The sequence below is a fragment of the Symphalangus syndactylus genome, chromosome 5 (genome assembly GCF_028878055.3).
Source record: "Symphalangus syndactylus isolate Jambi chromosome 5, NHGRI_mSymSyn1-v2.1_pri, whole genome shotgun sequence".
Taxonomy (NCBI): Eukaryota; Metazoa; Chordata; class Mammalia; order Primates; family Hylobatidae; genus Symphalangus; species Symphalangus syndactylus.
The window spans coordinates 131400827-131422998 of NC_072427.2; the positions used below are offsets into that span (position 1 = coordinate 131400827).

Sequence of the window (22172 nt, forward strand, 5' to 3'; positions counted from 1 at the left end):
GAAACTTTTTGAGCACTGACATGACTAAAAATGCTCATTGGAGCATTTCAGATTTCATTTTTTCAGATTAGGGATGCTGAATTGGTAAGCGTAATGCAGATTAATCCAAAATCTGAAACAAATCCTAAATCAAAAAGAGTTTTGGTCAGAAGCTTTTTGGATAAGGGATAGTCCAAGCTTTTTGGACTGAAGCTTTTTGGATAAGGTATAGCCTACAATACATAAATACATAATACACGATAATAACTGACCTGAACGTATAGCATCAGTATGGTACACAAATATTTAAATCCATGTACTTTCATGGATATTATGTTATATAAACTTCTTGTAAAAAGTTAGAGAGTAAAATCGTTCACATTACCAAAAGATTTCTCATATTTATAAAGAGGATTATAGTAGCATTTTAATCAGTATCTCCTAAAGTATTTATTTATGGGTTGTTAAATCTAAAAGAGAAACTACAGGCTGGAGAGCTCCAAACTACTGCTGATTACATATCAGTTGGGAATTAAGAGAAAATCTCAGATCATAATATTTAAATAAAAACATTTACATGAATGATTTCTAAATTTTCACTTTACTAGACAAGAAACTAAAATTATATGACTGTCATGTTCAATATTGGATACCTAACAACACTACATCCAAGGAAGCCAGGTTTTGCTGATTTTAACCTCGTCCTGTTTAGTAACTCCGTGCAGGTACAGTGGTATGAACACATGTGGACACACAGACCCAGACCTTTATTTCCTCGGGGATTCTGGTAAGTGTAGACATGTCTTGACCATAGTCAATAGCAGAAATATGCACAACCACAAGCTCTGAAATTCCATTTGATCGTTGCTCTTAGCCTTCACTTTTTAGGCATATGTCAGTCCCATTTCATCCCACTCTCTCCATTTGGGAGGTGGTAGAGTGAGACAATACCAAACTATACCAGGGCTGAGAATAAGTGTCTTTGAAAAGGGTAAAATCTGATGCTAGAGACAGCCCTGGAAACTGTCAGGAGTTAGCCCAACCAGGACCTGTGACCAGATCCCAGGCTGTCCACCACAGATTTGCAGGCTACCTGCAGATTTGACTTTTTCAAATGTACTCAAAGACAAGCTGACTTTGGCTACTGCAGAAGTTGATTAATTCCTCATATTCAATAAACTTTATGCTCCTACACTTAGATTGTCCGTAAGTACATCTCTGGAGTTGAGCTCAACTAGAAAGAAGCTGTCTGCATTTAGTTAATACCAGCATTGGATGCACACAATACAATTTAAATAATGTAGAGCAACATTTTAATCATCTCTCATAAGCAGTTTCCCCATTTGCAACTTCCTGGGAAATCTTTCATTATGAAATGTTCATTAGAACTCCCATTTTAAAATCCTGCTGCCATTTTGTGAGTGGGCAGAAGAAAGGCTGGAGATCAGATTTGTCAGTCTCAAATGGTTCACTCCTTCATTTCTGGTTCACTCCACAGGGAGCTTAAGGACATGTGCATTTCATAGATGTGCCTTTCTTTTCCTTTTATCACCTTGTTTTAAATCTTAAGATTGCACATAAAATTCAGCCTGTGATTACCAATTCCCATGAAAAATATTTTCTTTATTCACTACCTCTATTTGTGCCTATACATCTAATCATGTTTTTCCTTTAAAATTAGTTTCTGTGAACAGAAGAATCTGAAAGATTTAAAGACTAGTTAGCACAGCAGCAATTTATAAATCATTAATTTGGGTACTGTCCATACATTTAACGTGTTCTTTTTCATTGTCCTATTTGATATACATATACATATACATATATATATATTCCATTGTTTATAAACAATATTCAGTTTTATTTGCATAACTCAATATATTTTATATTAACAGCTCCCTTTTTAGTGTCTTAAGACATCGAGTCTGTTTTTAGAGATACAGCCTATTTGCCTTGATTTTAGCCTGTTATAATCAGCTTATTATTATCTGGCCACTCTTACCAGTGACTATCGTCTTGAGGCTGTTCTTGCTCATTTCAACTTGTCATGGGGGATATTTTTTACTCTTTGGAGTTTTGGTACACCAGGTTATTAATTATGCTCCTCATTCATGGTACTTCCATCATGGGGCATATAAGGTCCCTGTCTGTGTTTTATTCCCTCTATCTTCATTCACCACTCTCATTTCCTCTCTCTCCACTAGAAATCATTCTCATGTATCAAATTAATATTATTTTGGCTTATATGTGTTTTTAAAAATCTCATCTTTTTTTATACGTGTAATTTTAATTTATGTAAATAACTTTGTCCTACAGATTTCATTGTGTTTCTTCTCTTTTTCGCCCAGCACTGTGTGTTCCATTTCTATCCAGTCTACTATGTGTACATCAAGTCCATTATTTCTAACTGCTGCAGAGTTCATGATGCGAGGCATCTTCCACATTGTATCCCAATTCCCTAACTGGAATCCCAATTCCCTGCTACCTCACACAATGCTCCAGTGAACAGCTGGAAAATCATACAACCCAAGGAATTATTGAAAGTGATTATATCCCAGCAAAAGGCCCAGGAATGCTACTTTTCAGGAATGGCCTGGTCTCCTTGGCGAAATTGGCATTCGGTGTGTTCTCATCACTGTCCTCTGGCATCAGAAGTGACCACACTTGTCAGGCCCTGTACTCAGTGCTTTCCATGCACTAAATCTGATAACAATCTTTTCTTTCTTTTTTTAAGACAGAGTCTTGCTTTGTTGCCCAGGCTGGAGTGCAGTTGCATGATCTCAGCTCACTGCAACCTCTGCCTCCCGAATTCAAGGGATTCTCCTGCCTCAGCCTCCCCAGTAGCTGGGACTACAAGCGTGCACCACTACCCCTGGCTAATTTTTGTATTTTTAGTAGAGATGGGGTTTCACCATGTTGGCCAGGCTGGTCTTGAACTCCTGACCTCAGGTGATCCACTCGACCTCCCAAAGTGCTGGAATTGCAGGCATGAGCCACTGAGCCTGGCCTGATAACAATCTTGTGAGCAGGTGCTGCTGCAGTATTTTAGGCATGTGAAAGTAAGGTCCAAAGAGGTGAAATAAGAGCCTGTATGCTCTTTTTTTTTTTTTTTTTGAGAAGGAGTCTCGCTGTCGCTCAGGCTGGAGTGCAGTGGTGTGATCTCGGCTCACTGCAGGCTCCACCCCCCGGGTTCACGCCATTCTCCTGCCTCAGCCTCTCAAGTAGCTGGGACTACAGGCACCCGCCACCTCGCCCGGCTAATTTTTTGTATTTTTAGTAGAGACGGGGTTTCACCGTGTTAGCCAGGATGGTCTCGATCTCCTGACCTCGTGATCTGCCCGCCTCGGCCTCCCAAAATGCTGGGATTACAGGCGTGAGCCACCGCGCCTGGTCGAGCCTGTATGCTCTTAACCTCCATCCTGCAACATCTTTTATGTGTCAGTCCCTGCGCTAAGTCTAGGGATACCATGCTGAGCGAAAGCTATCTTCTTGCTTTCACAGAGCTCGGTGTCTGGCAGGGGGTCAGATTTTTGTAATATGAACCCACTAAATGAGTGCATATTGATGGTGGTCACTGCTGTGAAGAAGTGGGAGTGGTTAGCATGGAAACATAGCCCCGATGGGGGCCACAAAGTTCTTTCCCATCTTATTCTACTATATCTACTTTCATCTCTACTTTTTTCTTTTCTGAGCTGTCAGCTTTCTTGCTCTCAACTATTTTTGATGTATTTAACCAGATTTTATATATTGTATTATGTATTTTATAACATGTATATATATCATATAACATACACATATACATACATACACATAGCCAATTAAGTCTCAAGTTCAATTATAATGCTTCTAAGTTTAGGACTGTCCATTTTCATTTTGGCAGAGAAAATATCTGGTAAAAAATTCAAGTAGAACCAAAGGTATATAATAGATGGGAAGTTTCCTTTTCACTCTCACACTCTCATTTCAATCCAGGGTTCTAGAATTCACCTCCTTCCAAGCAATTCCTATTGCCAGCTTTTCTTATAACCTTTCAGAAATACACATACAGACACACACACCCTTACATGTGTTTGTACATTATTATCTCTCTTTTTACAAAATTGGCAGTGATTTTTTGTCCTGTTTTTGCCACTACTCAAAAAGTTTAAAACAGATACACACCCATAAACATACAATTTAAAGAAAAGAAGGAAAGTGAAAATCAATGGACCCAGCCCATGGTTAAGATGAGAGCATGATGGAAAGCCTTTGTGTACCTTCTGCTTCGCCTCCCTTCCCTCTCCAATAGAGTCAACCACGTTGGGGGTTATAGCAGTTCCTTCTTTATGTCCCCCCATCCCCCATCTGGTATGGCATACTCGTTTATTACAGATGGACATTTTGGCAGACATATGTAGTGCTTCTCTTTGGTATTTACCTAGGAGTTGAATTGCTGGGTCACAGGGTGTATGTATGTTTCACTTTAGTAGATACTGCTGTTGTAGGACTTTCTCCTTAGTTTAGCTAAAGATGGGGTCCTTGTCCCACGGCCATGAAAAATTAGGCTTGCAGACAATTTGAAAGGTGAGAATAATGGAATTTATTGGGAAAAAAGGGAAACAGGGACTCTCCACAAAGCCAGGGTCCTGCGAGTGTGCTTCCTGCCTTGCAGATTGAATCCCAGGTACCACCCAGGAAGAGGAGGGGCCAGGCTCCTCCCCACTGCGAAAGGTGTGAACGTCTGTGGCTCCCCAGTGTGCACTCCTCCCAGTGTGCAGGCCGGTTGGAGTTTCTCTGGGGTCTCCTTCCCACTTGGCTGTCTCACTGCCAAACTCCCAAAGTGCTTATACATAACAGTTTACTCTCCCATCAGTGGTGTATGTATTTGCTTCATTTCTTTGCCAATACTGATACTTACTAACTTTCCTCATTCTAATGTATACAGTCTTGTGTTATTTGTGGTTTAATTTCCCTGAGAACCAATTATGTTGAGTACCTTTTCATAGGTTGACCAGCTACAGAAGTCCTCTTGTGAAGTGCCTTTGCAAGTCTTTTGTCTTTTTAATTTTTTGCATCTTTGTATATTCTAGATATAAATCCTTTGTCTGATATATGTATCACAAATAACTTCCTAGTCTGTGGCAAATCCTGTGTTGGATAAACATACTGCAAATAGTTTTCCAGTCTGTGGCTAGCTTCTGTGTCTGTGTGTTGCTTTGTCACTTTCTTACTGATATCTTTTGATGAACAGAAGTACTTAATTTTAATGTAGTTAAATTTTTCTTTATGTTTTATAATTTTTATGCATTTTAAATAATTTTTTTGTTACTTCAAGGTCATACAGGTTAAAGAAATTCTTACTCCAAGAACATTCTTTTAAAGTTTGCTTTTTTTCATTTAAATGAAATCCATATGAAAGTGAACTTTGTATCAATTAACAGATTCAATTTCTTTTTTTTTTCTACACGGAGACCAAGTTGTCACATCACCATTTATTGAGTGGTCTATCCCTTCCTCACTGATTACAGTGCCAGTTTTGATATGTCAAGTTTCCATAGATGAAGAATATTTTGGGGCTCTCTGTCTGTACCTTCGTTCTTAAAAAATATAAACAGTGGTGATACTATGAACAATTTTGTTTGCATTATTGTTTTTTGCACTTAAAATTTGTCTTGGAGATCTTTCCATTTTGGTACATATGGACATACCCCTATTTTTTTTCCATTTTCCTAGATGTGGGGTATCCATTGGACATATGTACCATACTGAATTTAATATAGAATGTCATAAATTACTAGATTTAATATTATTTTATACACTGAGATGGAGAATCAAACTGCAACACAGTACTTTCCTGATCATCCTGAGTGATTCATGAGTTAGTTATACTAGCCTCTTATTTCTTTGAGGTGTATGTTTTCTGAGGGAATCTGCCATTTCTCCTGCCATGAGTTGCATTGCTTTGCTCATGATAGGCATTTTTATTTTTGCGTGTAATTTTGTAACAAATGCTAACACGGCTTTATCTTCTTTTTGTTTTTGTTTTTCAAGACGGAGTCTTGCTCTGTTTCCCAGGCTGGAGTGCAGTGGTGCGATCTCGGCTCACTGCAACCTCTGTCTCTCAGGTTCAAGCAATTCTCCTGCCTCAGCCTCCTGAGTAGCTGGGATTACAGGCATGTGCCACCATGCTTGGCTACTTTTTGTATTTTTTGTAGAGATGGGGTTTCACCATGTTGGTCAGGCTTGTCTTGAACTCCTGACCTCAGGTGATCTGCCCCACTCAGCCTCCCAAAGTGCTGGGATTACAGGCGTGAGCCACCAGCCAGCTTTGTCTTTGTAAAAGTTTCTTCCTATTGTGGGTTTCATTAGAGGGCTTGGTTGTTGCCTTGCAAGAAAACATTGACTTGCTTTTGTTTAATAGTCTTATAAATATTTGTTTCACTAATACAAAATACGTGCCATGCTCCTGCTTTTGTGATTTTCTGTGTAGCAGCTTTTCTTCTCAGTGCTAAATTATAAGTTTTTAAAGACATTTAACATGGCACACTCAACATGTGTCACCAATGCCCATAGCCACTGGAAGTATCATCAGTATCAACAGCTATGACCACGTTTGGCAATGACAGCTTTGCCATAACTGCTGCTTAGCCAATAACAATTGTGGAATGCTGAGTCCAGATTTCAAACATGTTAAAGGTAAAAAAAAAAAAAAGATATTTTCGAGTCTGTAAAACATGGTAGCATAATTTATATAACCAGTCTCTGATTGATCAACCATTATATTATTGATACAACAAATACAAGAACCAGTAAATTGAGTAAAGCAGGAAAATTAAATTTGGTCTCTTGTTGATCAACCATTAGATTATTGATACAATCATTATAATGTTGATCAACCATTATATTGTTGATACAATTATATTTGATGTATTTAACCAGATTTTATATATCATATTCTATATTTTATAATATGTATATGTATCATATAACATACACATATACATACAAACACACAGCCAATATAATTTCACTCTCAGTCTCTTGTTAATCAACTATTATATTGTTGATACAACAAATAGAAGAACTGTTACTAGTAAATTGAGTAAAGCAGGAAAATTAAATTTGGGAGCCTTAAAGATGTAGGTTTTCTTCAAGAAATTTATGTTATAGTTATATCCCCTGTGGCACATGAAGACATATATTCAAGGATACTTATTGCAGCTCACACAATTTGCTGATAGGTTGGATGTGGGTGTGAGAGGAGAGATACTGTTTTCCTTTTGGGTGATGGCAACTAGATAGAAATCTAAGATGGAGATTCCTTATTACTAAGATGGAGAAGAATGAGGAAGAAGGCTTTTTTTGTTTGTTTGTTGGAGCGATATGGGTAGAATAAAGAGTTAAAACAGTCATGTCATGTAGGTACTATAGTTAGATGTCAAAGTCTATTATTCAGGGGAGAGTTTGGAATTTAAGGGATAGATTCTTGTCTTTAAGCAAAAAAAATGCCTTTGAAGGTGAGAAACTAGATTAAGTCTTTAAGGGGGAGAACTGTAGATACAGATTAAAAGAAGTCAAGGACTAACCCCTGGGGCAGGTCAGCATTTAGAAGAAAGGGAGTTTGTAAAATGCCAAGCTGTCTGAGAAGTAGCAGCCTGCAAGGTAGAAAGAAAAACAAGAGAGGTTTAGTGGACTGGAAACCAAGTGAACCTGGAAACCACAAGCAACTGTGGCAAATCCTGCTCATAGGACCAGTGAGATGAGGCCTGAGAATTGAGTATTGGATTTGTCAGTGTGGAAGGCCTTGGTGATCTTGATAAGCATGTGTTAGTAGGGTGGTGGGGTTGCAGTGTTTGGGATTTGAGAGAGAATGAGAGGATGGGTAGCTATGATGCTGAATATGTACAAATGTCAGGAGGAATTATGCTGCACAGTGGGACAGAGAACGGATGCCTCCCTGGAATGGGACATATGCTAAAGGAAGTATGTGTCTTAGATGGGAGATATTATGGCATATCTCTAAGCTAATAGTAATTAGCCAGAAGGAAGGGAAAACTGGTTGTTAAAATGTTCAAAAGATTTCTCACACTCCTATCATAGTTCTCCTTCTGAGGGTGACCATGTAAGCAGGCAGGGACATGTGACTAAATAGAGCAGCATCCAACCCCCACCTTGCACAGTCACACATATACTGCTCCATGGACACCATAGTGTCTTGGTGCGAGCTCTTCATTACCTGACTCAATATCTTCTTCCTCATCTTCTCAGCTGGGGTTGTTGGGTACATCTTCATTGCAGATATTAGCATCCTTTGTGGTCTTATTTGTCTTTCTGTTCTAGGGACAGCACAGTGGGAGGCCTAGTCAACTGAACCAAACTGGGTATAACCACAAGGTCAAAGTCAGGAGCCAGTGAGGAGATCTCGGTTTTGAGGTCATTCCTGGTGCAATAATAACCATCCTGTAGCATTTTCTTGTCACCTAGAGAAGGCATCAGCAAACTTTTTTAGTAATGGTCTTATAGTAAATATTTTTGACTTTGTAGGCCATATAGCTACTCACCTCTGCTTTTATAGTACAAAAGCAGCCATAGACAATTCATAAATAAATGAACGTGTTCCAATAAAACCAATAAAAACAGGCAGCAGGCTGAAGTTTGCTGACTCCTGATTTGGAATCATTCCAGAAAGCGAAATAAAAGCATGGCTTTTTTTTTTTTTTTTTTTTTGAGACAAGGTCCTGCTCTGTCACCCAGGCTGGAGTACAGTGGTGTCATCATAGCTCACTACAACTTTGACCTACTGGGCTTTAGCAATCCTCCCAGCTCAGCCTCCTGAGTGTCTAGGATTACAGGCATGTGACATCACACCTGGCTAATTTTTAAATTTTTTGTATCGATGGGGTCTTGCTATGTTGCCAAGGCTCATCTCAAACTCCTGGCCTCAAGTGATCCTCCTATCTCAGGACTCCCAAAGGGCTGGAATTAAAAGTGTGAGCCACTGTGCCCGGCCAAAGCATGGCCTTTCTAAGGGTGACTCATTGTGACACCTCCTGAGTACTTTCATATCAAGTATCCTTGACCATTTTTTAAATAATTCATTCTAAAACCATGTTTAGGATTGATTCCAAATTTGCCAACCTGTATTTCCCAGATAACTGGCATGATAATTCTTGTCTTTTTCCCAAATGCTCATTTTCCACTCTTCAAACATTGAGTGTTGACTGAAGTTCTGTGGTCATGTTTACAGTCATTTTTATGCTCTTTGTATTGTACATATGGAATTTATTTACCATTTCTGTTAGCAATGATTTCTTGCAAAAACAATAACACTTGCTACTTTTACATGCTTAAAAAAATCAAGCCCTGGCACTCTCTACATATTATCTAATGTAATCCTTATATTAACGCTGTGAGTAGTCATTATCACTTCTTTTACACAGGAGGAAGTTAGAGAAGAGTGTTAAGTGTTCTTTTAGTCTTTTCCACTTTGTCTTTAGTTTTCTCTTAGCTGTTCTTTTAAATTCTAAGGTCATTCTTATCTAAAAACTAAAAAGAATTGATCAGCCTTTTTATCAAGTGTTAAATTTATGCCATCTTTTTTCTTTGAACAGGGCTGGCAAATAAACCTAGATTTATCCCTTAGCCCTGTTATAGCAAGTCTCAGAAAATTTGGACTTCAGCTTTCCCAGTGATACATTTTCAAATGCCTATGTATGGATTGCCTGTTAGTTTATTGGCTAGCACTAAAGGAAATCAGGCAAGAGACAAAGGACATTTTCTCTGGGGTGTCAGTCAATGCAACATGTTAGGACTGGCATCGGATTATTTTTTTAAATGAAAATAATTGAAGTGTGGTAGAAGGTCCTCTAGGTTGTTCTAGCAGTCCTAAATATTGTTAACTGAAGAATGATGGGGCTCATAAATTTGGAAAGGAGAGAGATGGGTAAAGAGAACAGGAATTTATGCTGAGCAGGGTGGCTAAGTATATATATATTCAACAGGTTATAGGAGGAGCTGTTAGTATTCATGAAGGGGTGGCACACACATACATAGTAGGCTAACGTGTATGCAACATGCATCACAAGTCACTTTGGGGTGGAGTTTTAACATTTAAATGTATTACAGTTAGGTCCTACACATCAAAAGGTGAAGCAGAGGACACAAAGGCCCTCTGTGTTCAGCCTCTGTAGACTGGCCAGAACCACTCTATGGTCAGAGGTCTCTTATCAGGAAAGAATTCTTCTTGTTGTGTTGAAACTGCAAAAGGGAGGGGCAGTGTCAAGCAGGTGGTTGATACCAGTCTTTCAGAAGCACTGATTTCTGTTTAACTTTTAGAGAAGAAAGCTTAATTGGAATGTTACTGGAAAGGGATCCCAGTCTAGACCCCAAGAGAGGATTCTTGAATCTCACACAAGAAAGAATTCAGGATGAGTCCACAGAGTAAGATAAAATCAAGTTTATTAGAGAAGTAAAGAAAGAAAAGAATGGCTACTCTATAAGCAGAGCAGCACTGAAGGCTTTTGGTTGGCTATTTTTACGGTTATTTTTTGATTATATGCTAAACAAGGGTGGATTATTCATGAGTTTTCCTGGAAAGTGGTGGAGAATTCCCAGAACTGAGGGTTTCTCTTTCTTTTAGACCATATAGGGTAAGTTCTGGATGTTGCCATGGCATTTGTAAACTGTCATGGCACTGGTGGGAATGTCTTTTAGCATGCTAATGCATTATAAATAGCCTAAGATAAGCTGTGAGGATGACGAGAGGTCACTTTCCTCACCATCTTGGTTTTGGGGGGTTTTGGCTGGCTTATTTACTGCTTCCTGTTTTTTCAGTGGGTTCTTTGTGACCTGTATCTATCTTGTGTTGTCCTGTCTCGTCCTGTAACTACGAATGCCTGACCTCTTAGGAATGGAGCACAGGTGGTCTCAGCTCATTTTATCCATCCCGTATTCAAGATGGAGTTGCTCTGGTTTAAATAGTTCTGACATATTTCCCCCAGTACCCCCAAAGGGACCCTTAATCCTAAAATTTGCAGACGGATGAAGATCCATCTTCTGTAGCTTCTTCTGGCTGAATACAGGTGATGATATTTTTGCCTAACTATTCAGGGTAGAGAGGAGCTCAGTCAGAAAGCACCAGTATGGTGAAGGCCCTTCCTAACTCTTGAGTTCTCACAAAAGGTGATATCTGCAAGATTAATAAGTGTTCAATTTAAGAAAATGTTGAGTAATCTTATCCTGCATTGCTGCACAAAGAGTACCCCAGCAATATATTCTACAACAGTAAAGCAAAATAAGTATAATTATCCCAACTAAGCTAAATAATAAGCCTTTCCATGAACTAGGCAGTTGTTGGAACCAAGCTGATATGGGGTTGCTAGCCAATTCCAATACATGTTCAGAATTAAAATACTGATCCGGATATTTATGTTATCCTTCTGTTTCTTCTGAGCAGCAGCGAGAGATCACTGGTTGGCTCATAGGAACAAACAGGGTCAATCTAAATGGCAGAAAAAGCTCGAAACAATGAATGGGACTAGAATTGAATAACAAGTATACCATAGTTTCTGAAACATAATTTTTCTCTCTCCAGTCTCCCATATCTATTGAAAACAAATCATGGTAGGACTGATTTGTTTGCACAGTAAGCTTTAGTCTTATTATGCTTTGCCTGGTTATTTGTATAAAGCATAGCAATAATAATTATTTGCCATATAGGCTTTTTAAAAATTGACTTGGATGTAACTTTGTTCCATAAGAAATCTCAGATTTTCTAAAGCCTTGAGCTGAGACACAGATTTATCTGTGCCTGCAGATACTTGTATGAGTTGTGTGAATTCTCCTCTTGAGATCCCAAGATAACTGGAGCTCGTAGGCCTGTCAGAAAGTGACATTCTTTACTTACTACAGGTCAGGAACCCTGTAAAGGAATTGAATAGGCAAGGTATGAGGCCAGCTTTCCCCAGAGGCTTTTATCAGCTCTGTAAGTCAACTCTGATTCCTTAAAGCAATCTGTTTATATTTGAAAGAATGCCATTCCAGTCAAAGCCCTGGTAAAACAGGCAGTGTCTCTAATTGTGTCCTGTTACAAAGGAAAACCAATTTTTATTGTGCATATGCAAACTACTATGCTGCCATAAGTTAAGAATACTCACAAATAGTTTTCAAATTCTTGAGAAATCAGGTAGAAAGAAATATGCTCCAAAGTTTGCTCATAGGAGTATAATCTACTCAATTTTTAAAAACTGTAAATAGCTCAAAAAAAGGTTTCTTGACTCTGAAAAATGAAACAAAGGATCAGCAACATTTTAAGCAAAAAGTCACTAGAAGGTTATTTTGTTCTTTTATTAGTTTAGTCCATGCTCTTAATTCCTGTTTGCTCAATATTTATGAACATATTAGTTTCCCAAGGGAGACTCTTGGAAGTTTTTTTCCTCTCTATTTTAATGGCACACTTTCTGAAATTTTCAGAAACCTGCATTTAAGAGCCCTCTATCTGATTATAAACCATCTTTTAAAGAGGATCAAAACAAGACAACAATTTTTTGTGGATAACATAAAGTTTTAGGGAAGCCATAGTTAAAGACACAATTGACTAGAAATTTTGGTTACTTCTGTGGCATACAACAATTTTACATAACAATTACAATTATTACTGATAACACACACTAAGTCATATCAGAATTTAAGAGTTTCCCATAATTTTAGAGTACATACCAATAACATATTTATACAAATACAGCCCAAAGAAAGCTAAACACCATTTCATATTTGACAATGCTTCCTGTATGATTTTAATATACTAAGTAAGCCAAATATGTCATTTTTGGACTTTAGGGGACCTCATATCTAAAGTATTGACCAGATCAGAAACAGGCATAATATAGAATTTGATTTAGAAAGTTTGTCAAATACCAAAGATTTAAAACACTTGATATTATAAAATCGAATCCCAGGTCACTGTAAAGTCATTTATTTAGCCAAAATGATAACACAAAGATTTTCCAAAAGCAAAATCCTTTACTCATTGATAGAGGGAAGACAGCTTTCCAAACAATGTCTCACTTTTTCTTCTTTATCTTGTTGTTTATTCAAAAGGCAAACAAAAATCTTCCATTATCTTTTAATATTACATGAAAATTTTGTTCAAGAGAGAAAGCCAAATTTCATCTTTGCATTAATAAATGTCAAATCCAATTCTTAAGAAATCTTGTAGACAAATCTATTCAATCTTAATCAATTTTACCATGAGATAAGATTCTCATAAACCTTTTTTAGTCCTTTACAATTTTTTGTTGTTGTTGTTAAAGAGCAGATTAATGCTCTAAGAAAACCCTGTTGTGCTTTTATTCCAATGTTCTATTTATGGAAAAACTGAATAATACCCTGTAACTTTAGCTAATAGTTTCACGTACAGAATTTCTTTTACAAGATTAATTTTCACTGACCTCCCACAACTTGCTCAAACCTTTAGCTTTATCCTATGTAACTTAAAACAATCCTTTAACTCTGTAAACTAGGCAATAAGACCACATTCCCATGCCTTCTTTTTTTTTTTTTTTTTTTTTTTGAGACAGAGTCTCGCTCTGTCGCCCAGGCTGGAGTGCAGTGGCGCGATCTCGGCTCACTGCAAGCTCCGCCTCCCGGGTTCACGCCTTTCTCCTGCCTCAGCCTCTCCGAGTAGCTGGGACTACAGGCGCCCGCCACCACGCCCGGCTAATTTTTTGTATTTTTAGTAGAGACGGGGTTTCACCATGGTCTCGATCTCCTGACCTCGTGATCCGCCTGCCTCGGCCTCCCAAAGTGCTGGGATTACAAGCGTGAGCCACCGCGCCCAGCCTCCCATGCCTTCTTATAATCTTTTACCAAAAACACATTCCATTTTCCTTACAGGCCTTGTAGGTAACACTGTTTCTCTGGTAGCCTCAATTACATAAGCTACAATGTTAACTCTTAGCAACTTTTATATTTGGTAGAAAGTCTGATAAGTAAGTGGTTTTAATTATGAACCAGGTGTGGAGCCTAGGACACCAGATAGAAGTGCAAATAAGGTCCGACTCTTTCCAGCATAGCTAGGGGGCATGGCCAACTCCACATGTCCCCAGGCCCTATCTAGAATCTAATGGCTCCAAAGCAGGTAAGTTGAACAATTATCAAGTTAAAGAAGCAGTTTATGGCATTGAAGCATTTAGCAAATCTAATTTAATCTGACCTAATTTAGACCAGATGTCTAAATTTTGAAGACATTTTAATTTTATCAATAATATTTGACTCTCTTTATTTCCCAAAGATTATTAAAGTCCCATGAATTAAAAAGTGTTAAAGTTTTTATTTTTCTGACAAAATTTTCAATTTAAGTGCTTATATTTTAAGCCAATTAATTAGAGCTCTTTTATATACATATCACACATAGAACATATATAAATACACAGACAAACAGAAGACCTAGTAGTCGTTACTTTTTTCATTTGCCAGCTTTTAAGTATCTTAATTGGATTACTGGCTTCAGGGTGGAGCAACGTGGGGACAGAGCCAGGAAAACATGCGGTTTCTAGAGCCTAATAAACAGGCACAGTTAGAAGGCAAAACAGATTCCCCAAAATTACAGATCCCATTTTTATATTGGATTCTGGATCCCAAAAAGAGGGAATCAGCCCATCCCCTCTGGGAGTTTTGGAAAGTACAGAAGGACGTTTCCATACCTTCTAGGTGGCCAAGAGCATGCTTCTCTGATTCAAATGTGCACAGAGTGGGGTATTCCCCTATAACTGCTATTAGCCTTCCCTTAAAGTGTATTTCCTACCTAGTTATTACACACCAAGCTTAAAAACTCTCCTATAATGCAAAGTAATTTCTGATACCCCTACAAGTAAAAAACATTAGGTAACACAATGCAAATCAGAGCAATGCCTTGGATTTTGAGAGGGATCTGTTCGCCTCCAATTCCTGGGGTTCCATGAGGAAAACAGAGATTTTTCCCAAAATAGAACGTGTGGGACTTCCTCAGTTTTTTCTAAGGAGGCCCAGACTGTTAGAAATGATCTTAGTTCCTCTCAATGTGGGCATCAAGAGTGGCAAGAAAACAAAATGAGAAAAACAATTCAGTTGACTGAGAAGAAAAAAGTTATTTTTTCTAGAAAAAGATCCAAGAAGAGAAAAAAATATATAAAAGCCTGCCAGATAGATGATAGATAGATAGATAGATAGATAGATAGATAGATAGATAGATAGATAGATAATCTTGGACATCACTTTTTTAATTAAGCTGACTTTTAACCAAATCTCTTATTACCAGACTCTAGCCGGGACAAACAGCTAATATTTCTGGCTTTTGAACTTTACCAGAAGGAACCTCCCAGGTGAAACCAATAAGCCTTAACTAAGGTTCTGATTTAACCACAGGTGTGGGAGGTATTTTCAAAGAGGTGGTAAGCAGTTTTTACAACATCTAGAACCGCCAAACATAGCTCAGAGAAAGGAAAATTCAAGACAGGGAGTCAGAAGTTGTTCATGAAGGGAAGAGAATTAATAAATGGCAAAGGACACACAGATATCAAACCAGAAAGGACTCATTCCCGAAGCTAGGAATTGAACCCAGGCCACCACTAGGAAATAGCAAAGCCTTAGCTACTGAGCCGCAATACTGCACAGTCTCCATTTCTCCTCCGAGAAGGAGCCTAGAGCAGCCAATTTTGAGCTTGCAAAGGCTTTTAACTGCTCAACATAATTTTTAGGACTAACTGACAGGAACCCCAACATTCACACCCTCTGGATGGCAGAGATCAGGAGAAAGTACCACCATATGGTTACAAGGTCAAGCTTTCAAGGACATAAAACAAGACGAGAGGGAAACTTCATCCAGTTTTTGTTTCAGGGACCTGCAGAAAAGTTTGTAACTGACCAGTTTGCTGGCCAGCTTGAGGAGCAGATTTGTAGGATTCCTAGGCCCGCATTCTATCCTGTGGCTAATGCCGTAATAGAATATAATAGAATATTATAATAGAATAGAATATTACAGACTAGGCAGCTTCAACCACAGGTGTTTATTTTCTCACTGCTCCAGAGTCTAGAAGTCCAAGATGAGGGTGCCCGCAAAGCTGATTTCTGGTAAGAGCTCTCCTCCTGGCTTGTAGATGGCCACCTTCTCCCTATGTCCTCTCTGGGCCTTTCCTCTGTCTGGCCAAGGGAGCTATCTCTGGTGTCTTTTCCTCTTTTTTTTTTTTTTTTTGAGACGGAGTCTCGCTCTGTCACCCAGGCTGGAGTGCAGTGGCGCAAATCTCGGCTCACTGCAAGCTCCGCCTCCCGGGTTCACGCCTTTCTCCTGCCTCAGCCTCTCCGAGTAGCTGGGACTACAGGCGCCCGCCACCACGCCCGGCTAATTTTTTGTATTTTTAGTAGAGACGGGATTTCACCGTGGTCTCGATCTCCTGACCTCATGATCCACCCGCCTCGGCCTCCCAAAGTGCTGGGATTACAAGCGTGAGCCACTGCGCCCAGCCTCCTTATAAGGACCGCAGGCCTATGGATTAAGGCCTCACTTTCATGACTTCATTTAAGTTTAATTACCTCTTTAAAGGCCCGATGTCCAAATACAGTCACATCGTGGGTTAGGATTTCAACATAGGAATTTTAGGGACACAATTCAACCCATAATAGGAGGGCATTGGAAGGAGAGCGTTCCAGGCAGAGGGAGTAGTGCAGTAGAGCATACGGAAGTAGGAAAGTGAGGAGCAATGGAAGGGGTTCAGTATGGTTTGAGCGTGGGGTGTGTAGAGGCTGAAGGCTATTGTTTCACCCAGTACAGTGAGGTCTGTCATCCACACCGGGGTTTTACAGTGGGAGAAAGGAGGGTGTTTATTTGCAGGCCAACAACAAACAGAATCAGGGAGCTCATGCTTAAGACCTAAACTCCCCAGTGGCTTACATGTAAGGTGCAGAGGTTACAGGCAAAGGCATCAGTCAACACATGGAAGCCATATATTGGTTTGGCCTAAAAAGGTAGGATATCTTGAAGTAGGGACTTACAGGTTACAGGTAAATCCAAATATTTTCTGATTTGCATATTGATTGAGGAAGGGGATATTTGTCTAAAGATGGAATCAGCAGGCCAGGCATGGTGGCTCATGCCTGTAATCTCAGGACTTTGAAAGGCTGAAGAAGGAGGGTGACTTGAGGCCAGGATTTCAAGACCAGCCTAGTCAACATGGCAAGACTCTGTCTCTAAAAAAATAAAAAAGAAAAAAAGAAAAAGAAAAAAAATAGAGATGAAATCAGCAGAAAGGAATGTTAGGTCTGGCCCACGGGCGGACTTCCTCCAGGCCTCTCAGAAAGAAATTTAAGACAAAGAATGGTGCCAGGCATGGTAGTTCACGCCTGTAATCCCAGCACTTTGGGAGGCTGAGGCAGGCAGATCACTTGAGGTCAGGGATTTGAGACCAGCCTGGCCAACATGGTGAAACTCCATCTCTACTAAAAATACAAAAACTAGCCGAGTGTGGTGGTGCACGCCTGTAATCCCAGCTCCTCAGGAGGCTGAGGCAGGAGAATCGCCTGAACCTGGGAGGCGGAGGTTGCTGTGAGCCAAGATTGCGCCACTGCACTCCAGCCTGGGCAAGAGAGCGAGACTTGAAACTCCATCTAAAAAAACAAAATGAAAAACAAAGAATGGTGATAATTCAGTCCTCAATTCCTTTTCTTTTTCTTTCTTTCTTTTTTTTTTCTTTTTACTGCTCCCGCGGAGCAGGGCTACCTCATAGCCAGTGTGCCCAGAGTTGTCTCAGTTCCCTTGTATCTGTGGTCTGGAGGATCCATTTGATGGGGATCCAGGTTCTGAAAAACAACTCTGGGACATCAGTTAAGATGTTATCTTTAGTTTCTATAGGAAACCAAACATCTTCTGACTCTGACTTCCTTGGTGATTGTTTTAAGCTACTGTTTCCCTCTGTTGCTTATCAAGTTGCTCATTTACTTCTCAAGGCTAGCCATATGAATGGACTTTCTCTTGAAGGAACTCAGGGGCGGGAGGCACCCAGCAGGCCCCTAAGAGGTATCCCTGCTGTGTCTCACTATGGGTGAAGGCTCAGCCGGAAGAAAGCTAGACACCAGTTTGAACTCTCTTAAAGTAAGGAGATCTTGGGTACTTTATTAATATTTTTTTCAAGCTTTGGTAAAGTATGAAATAACTCTGGATTAAGAGGAGAAGAACTAGAACTTAATAACCATGAAATTTGGGCAAATTGTTTGTTTGAAGCCTCAGTTTTCTCAACCTAAAAATAGGAATTATAACTTTTTGAATTGTTCTGTTATATGAGATAATGACAGTGAAGTATTTTGGAGCCAAAAAGCAATGCATACTATTGAGGGTTATTATTATTTTTTAATCTTTCAGCAAGCCAGTTATAGTAGCTTTTCCTATATAAACACAGTATGAATTCAGTGCCCTCACTTTCCTGACCCTCACAGCATTCAAGCCCTGTATGGACTGCTGAGTTCTCTCCCTTGCAGCACCCCTTAGTCCAGTATTCTTTACGATTTTCCACTTTAACAATTAAACTTCTTTCAAAAGAACTGGCAGTAGTTTTTTAAAAAAGAAAACAGGCTACTCTTTGAATTAAAAAAAATTGTGTTGCTTTAGGAAAAATGTCCTTCTGTCTTTTCCAATTATCTTATTTCTTCTGCCTCTCATCTGCCTTGCCTAGGCAGAATTATTCTCAAGCCTGCACATGCTGCTGTGCCTCTCTGCCTTCTAGGCCAAAACATAGGCTAATAGTACTCTTCTCAGCTCACTGAGCTCTTTCCTGCTCTCATTCAAATCACCTCTAAAATCCTGCCTTTCGATAAAGTAATTTCTGACTGACCCAGAGGAAAGTGATGATTTTCTCTGTGTCTTGTCTTTTTATTTTCCATCACACTCAGTGTCTTGTCCTTCTATGCAAAATATCCATGTATTTCAAAACCCTTGTATATGTATTTGCCATTTATTTGTGAGGTATAGCTCGTGAAGTAAAAAAAGTCTTTTTTTTTTTTAACACATCAGCATTTCGGCTTCAAAGTCAATGTGGTCTCTTGAGAAGTTAAATACGCTGCATTTGAAATTTTATATTTCTCATTTTTCATGTTTTTTTTTAAAGCCCCTTTTAATTCCTCATGTATTTGAATATTCCAGGAAGCTAGTAGAGTAAAAAGCCAAAGTGTTAAAGTGTTTATAAGGAAATATGACTCATTGAAACTGACTTAGACAATTCATCAGCTATTGTCATCCATATGTTCTCATTATTTATGTGGCTTTTGCTTTATTTAATCAGATGACTGAACTTATCATCGTGGAATTTTGCTTATAGTTGTTTAATATTATATAATAAAATACTCTTGTGTGAAACAAGTTAATTGACTTTTTTAATTAAAAAAAATTTATGTGAGAGTCAGGAGTTACATATGCAAGTTTGTTACATGGGTATATGTTGTGATACTAAGGTTTTAGCTTCTAAGGATCTCATTGCCCAAGTAGTGAACATAGTACACTATAGGTAGTTTTTCTAAACACTTTTCCCCTCCCCCTCTTTTGGAATTCCCAGTGTTTACTGTTTCCATCTTTGTGTCTGTATGTACCTAATGCTTAGCTCTCACTTATAAGTGAGGACATGTGATATTTTGGTTTTCTGTTTCTGTGTTAATTCATTTAGGATAGAGAGACTCCAGCTGCATCTGTGTTGCTACAAATGCCATGAGTTCATTCTTTTATGTGGCTGCATAGTATTCCATGGTTTATATGTATTACATTTTCTTTATTCAGTCCACCATTGATGGTCACCTGGGTTGATTCCATGTCTTTGTTATTGTGGACAGGGCTGTGAGAAACATATGAGTGCAGTTGTCTTTTTTTGTATAACAGTTCATAATGAAATACTCTTAACAGCAGCACAGAATTTAGATTGCTTTTCAGGCTAGAAAGGATAATTGAAACATAGAAACAAATAATGACTCCTAAGCATAGAAACAGACCTAATCATAAAGCTCTCTTCCTCTCTTTCTGCCTAGTGCTAGATCTTATTTATTCTGTCTTAAAGCACTGTGACCATTTTCAGTGAAATCACAGTTTTATTCATGACAAGACAATGAATTGGTGTAAGTAATCATTTGAGGAGGAAGATGACTAGTCTGTGATCACCATCAGTACTTGAAGTACTTGTAAAACATGAATTGACCTTGGTTAAATTGCAGAAAATAAAGTATTAGTACACATAAACACATTTTCTCTCAGCATTGAAAAGTTATAGTCTATAATTTACCTGCTTGCTAAGAATGAAAATATTACTTAGAGGTTTATCAAGACCTTTTTTCTAGAAATGGATTTAATGTACAGAATTATTCCATTTTCTATCTGTGCTCTGTGTACTACCACCAAGTGGAATAAAATGCAAATTTACCTGTTAAAATTAGGAGAAGAAAATGACCCAGGTGAAATTTATTTCAGGAAAAAATTTTCATAACACGTTATTGTTACTTCTTTTAGTATAATGTAGTTTGCATAAAATACATTAGTTTGGAGTGAAAAAAGTCCCAGCCATTTTTGTGATAGCTATTAAAATGCTATTAGCTTGTCCACAAATAAGCTATTCTATTCAGAAACTTAGAAGCTAGGTAAATTATTGAGATGATGCCAGCATATTATATCTCTAAATTATGTTGAGAAGCTTCTCTTAATTCCTCATCACTAGGGTGTATTAGTCCATTTTCAAACTGCTATAAAGAACTACCTGAGACTGGGTAATTTATGAAGAAAAGAGGTTTAATTGACTCACAGTTCTGCAGGCTTAACAGGAAGCATGACTGGGAGACCTCAGGAAACTTACAGTGGTAGAAGGTGAAAGGGAAGCAAGGACCTTCTCATGGCAGCAGGAGAGAGAGAGAGCACAGGGGAAGTGCCACACACTTTTAAACCATCAGATTTCATGAGAACTCACTCTCTCTCACAAGTACAGCAAGGAGGAAATTCACCCTCATGATCCTATCACCTCACACTGGGCCCCTCCTCCAATTTGACATGAGATTTGGGCAGGGACACAAATCCAAACCATATCATAGGATTCGTTAAAAAATCTAACATATTCTGCTTCAAGGCACCCATGAAATGAAGGTGTCATTTCTTAACTGAGAGGTTAAATAAAAGTGCAGAGATAAGATGGTTAAGTTTTATCATAGCTGGGAAGAAAAGCAGGTGTGTGTATTATGCTTAGGTTTTTCCTCCCAGACAATGAAACCAAAAAAGGCAAATGAAGCTTTAAGGTGCTTTATCCTTTACTGGTAGGATGGTCCTCCTTTAATCTTCAGTCTCCGTTAAAGAACAAACACAAGCTAACAATCAAAACCTGTTGTTGCTTGCTGACGGATTTCTCTAACATAGTCTTCCATCAACCATCATAGGTTTGTTGTGGCCACCCAGGCCCTTTGGTCGTCATGTTCCCATGGAATGCTAATGAAATTACCTTCCCATTTCCTAAGGTGGCATGCCTTTCAGATGGCATTGGTGTGTGCTTGTGCAAACACATTTTTTTGTGCTTATGAATATTTTACCTGCCTGATTTTGGTGATTTAAGTGTTGAGCAGTGGGTGAGGGATGGTGGGGCAATGGGTAGTAAGGGGATGTTTAATTGAAGTTCAGATAAAAATATCCCTCAAAAAACATTACAAAGCCACAAAATCAGCTGAAGTTGAGTCTTTTCTGTTGCAAAGATTCTCTTTATTTTCCTGACAGATCCCCATTCCTATCCAGGTAGACCAGGTTCTAGTGAAGATTGGACACAAGTGGTTTACATCCCGAAACTCTTAACCTAAATTAGTCCTGGCTTGTTTTTTTACTTCGTGTGGTCTTGAATTGCTGAGGATAGTCCAGTGATCATTTCTACCTTAATATGTAGCCTTCAAAACTTTGGGTCTCTCAGTTTTCTTCCTTAATAGACAATGAACCCTAATTATTTATAACTGCTCTTGTGCTGGAGGAATTGGCATGATTTTGCATTGTGGGCTTCTGGCTTTACAGTGTGGGAAAGACGGCCTTCTATATTTGTTATTTATAAGTCATTCATTCCCTGTTTTTTTTTTGATGATATTGTTAAATTAAAAAAACTTCAGCCGAATTAAATTTAAAAGGGTTTAATTGAGCAAAGAACCATTCTCAACTCGGTCAGCCTTCCCAGCCAGAGTAGTCCCTGTGACTT

General features: G+C 38.7%; 1 protein-coding gene across 15 annotated transcripts in view; it reads left to right on the top strand.

Annotated features, from left to right (window-relative positions):
* BCAT1 (branched chain amino acid transaminase 1) overlaps positions 1–22172 on the top strand; it is a 139892-nt gene that overhangs the window by 77480 nt on the left and 40240 nt on the right. The gene's annotated exons all lie outside the window — the stretch shown is intronic.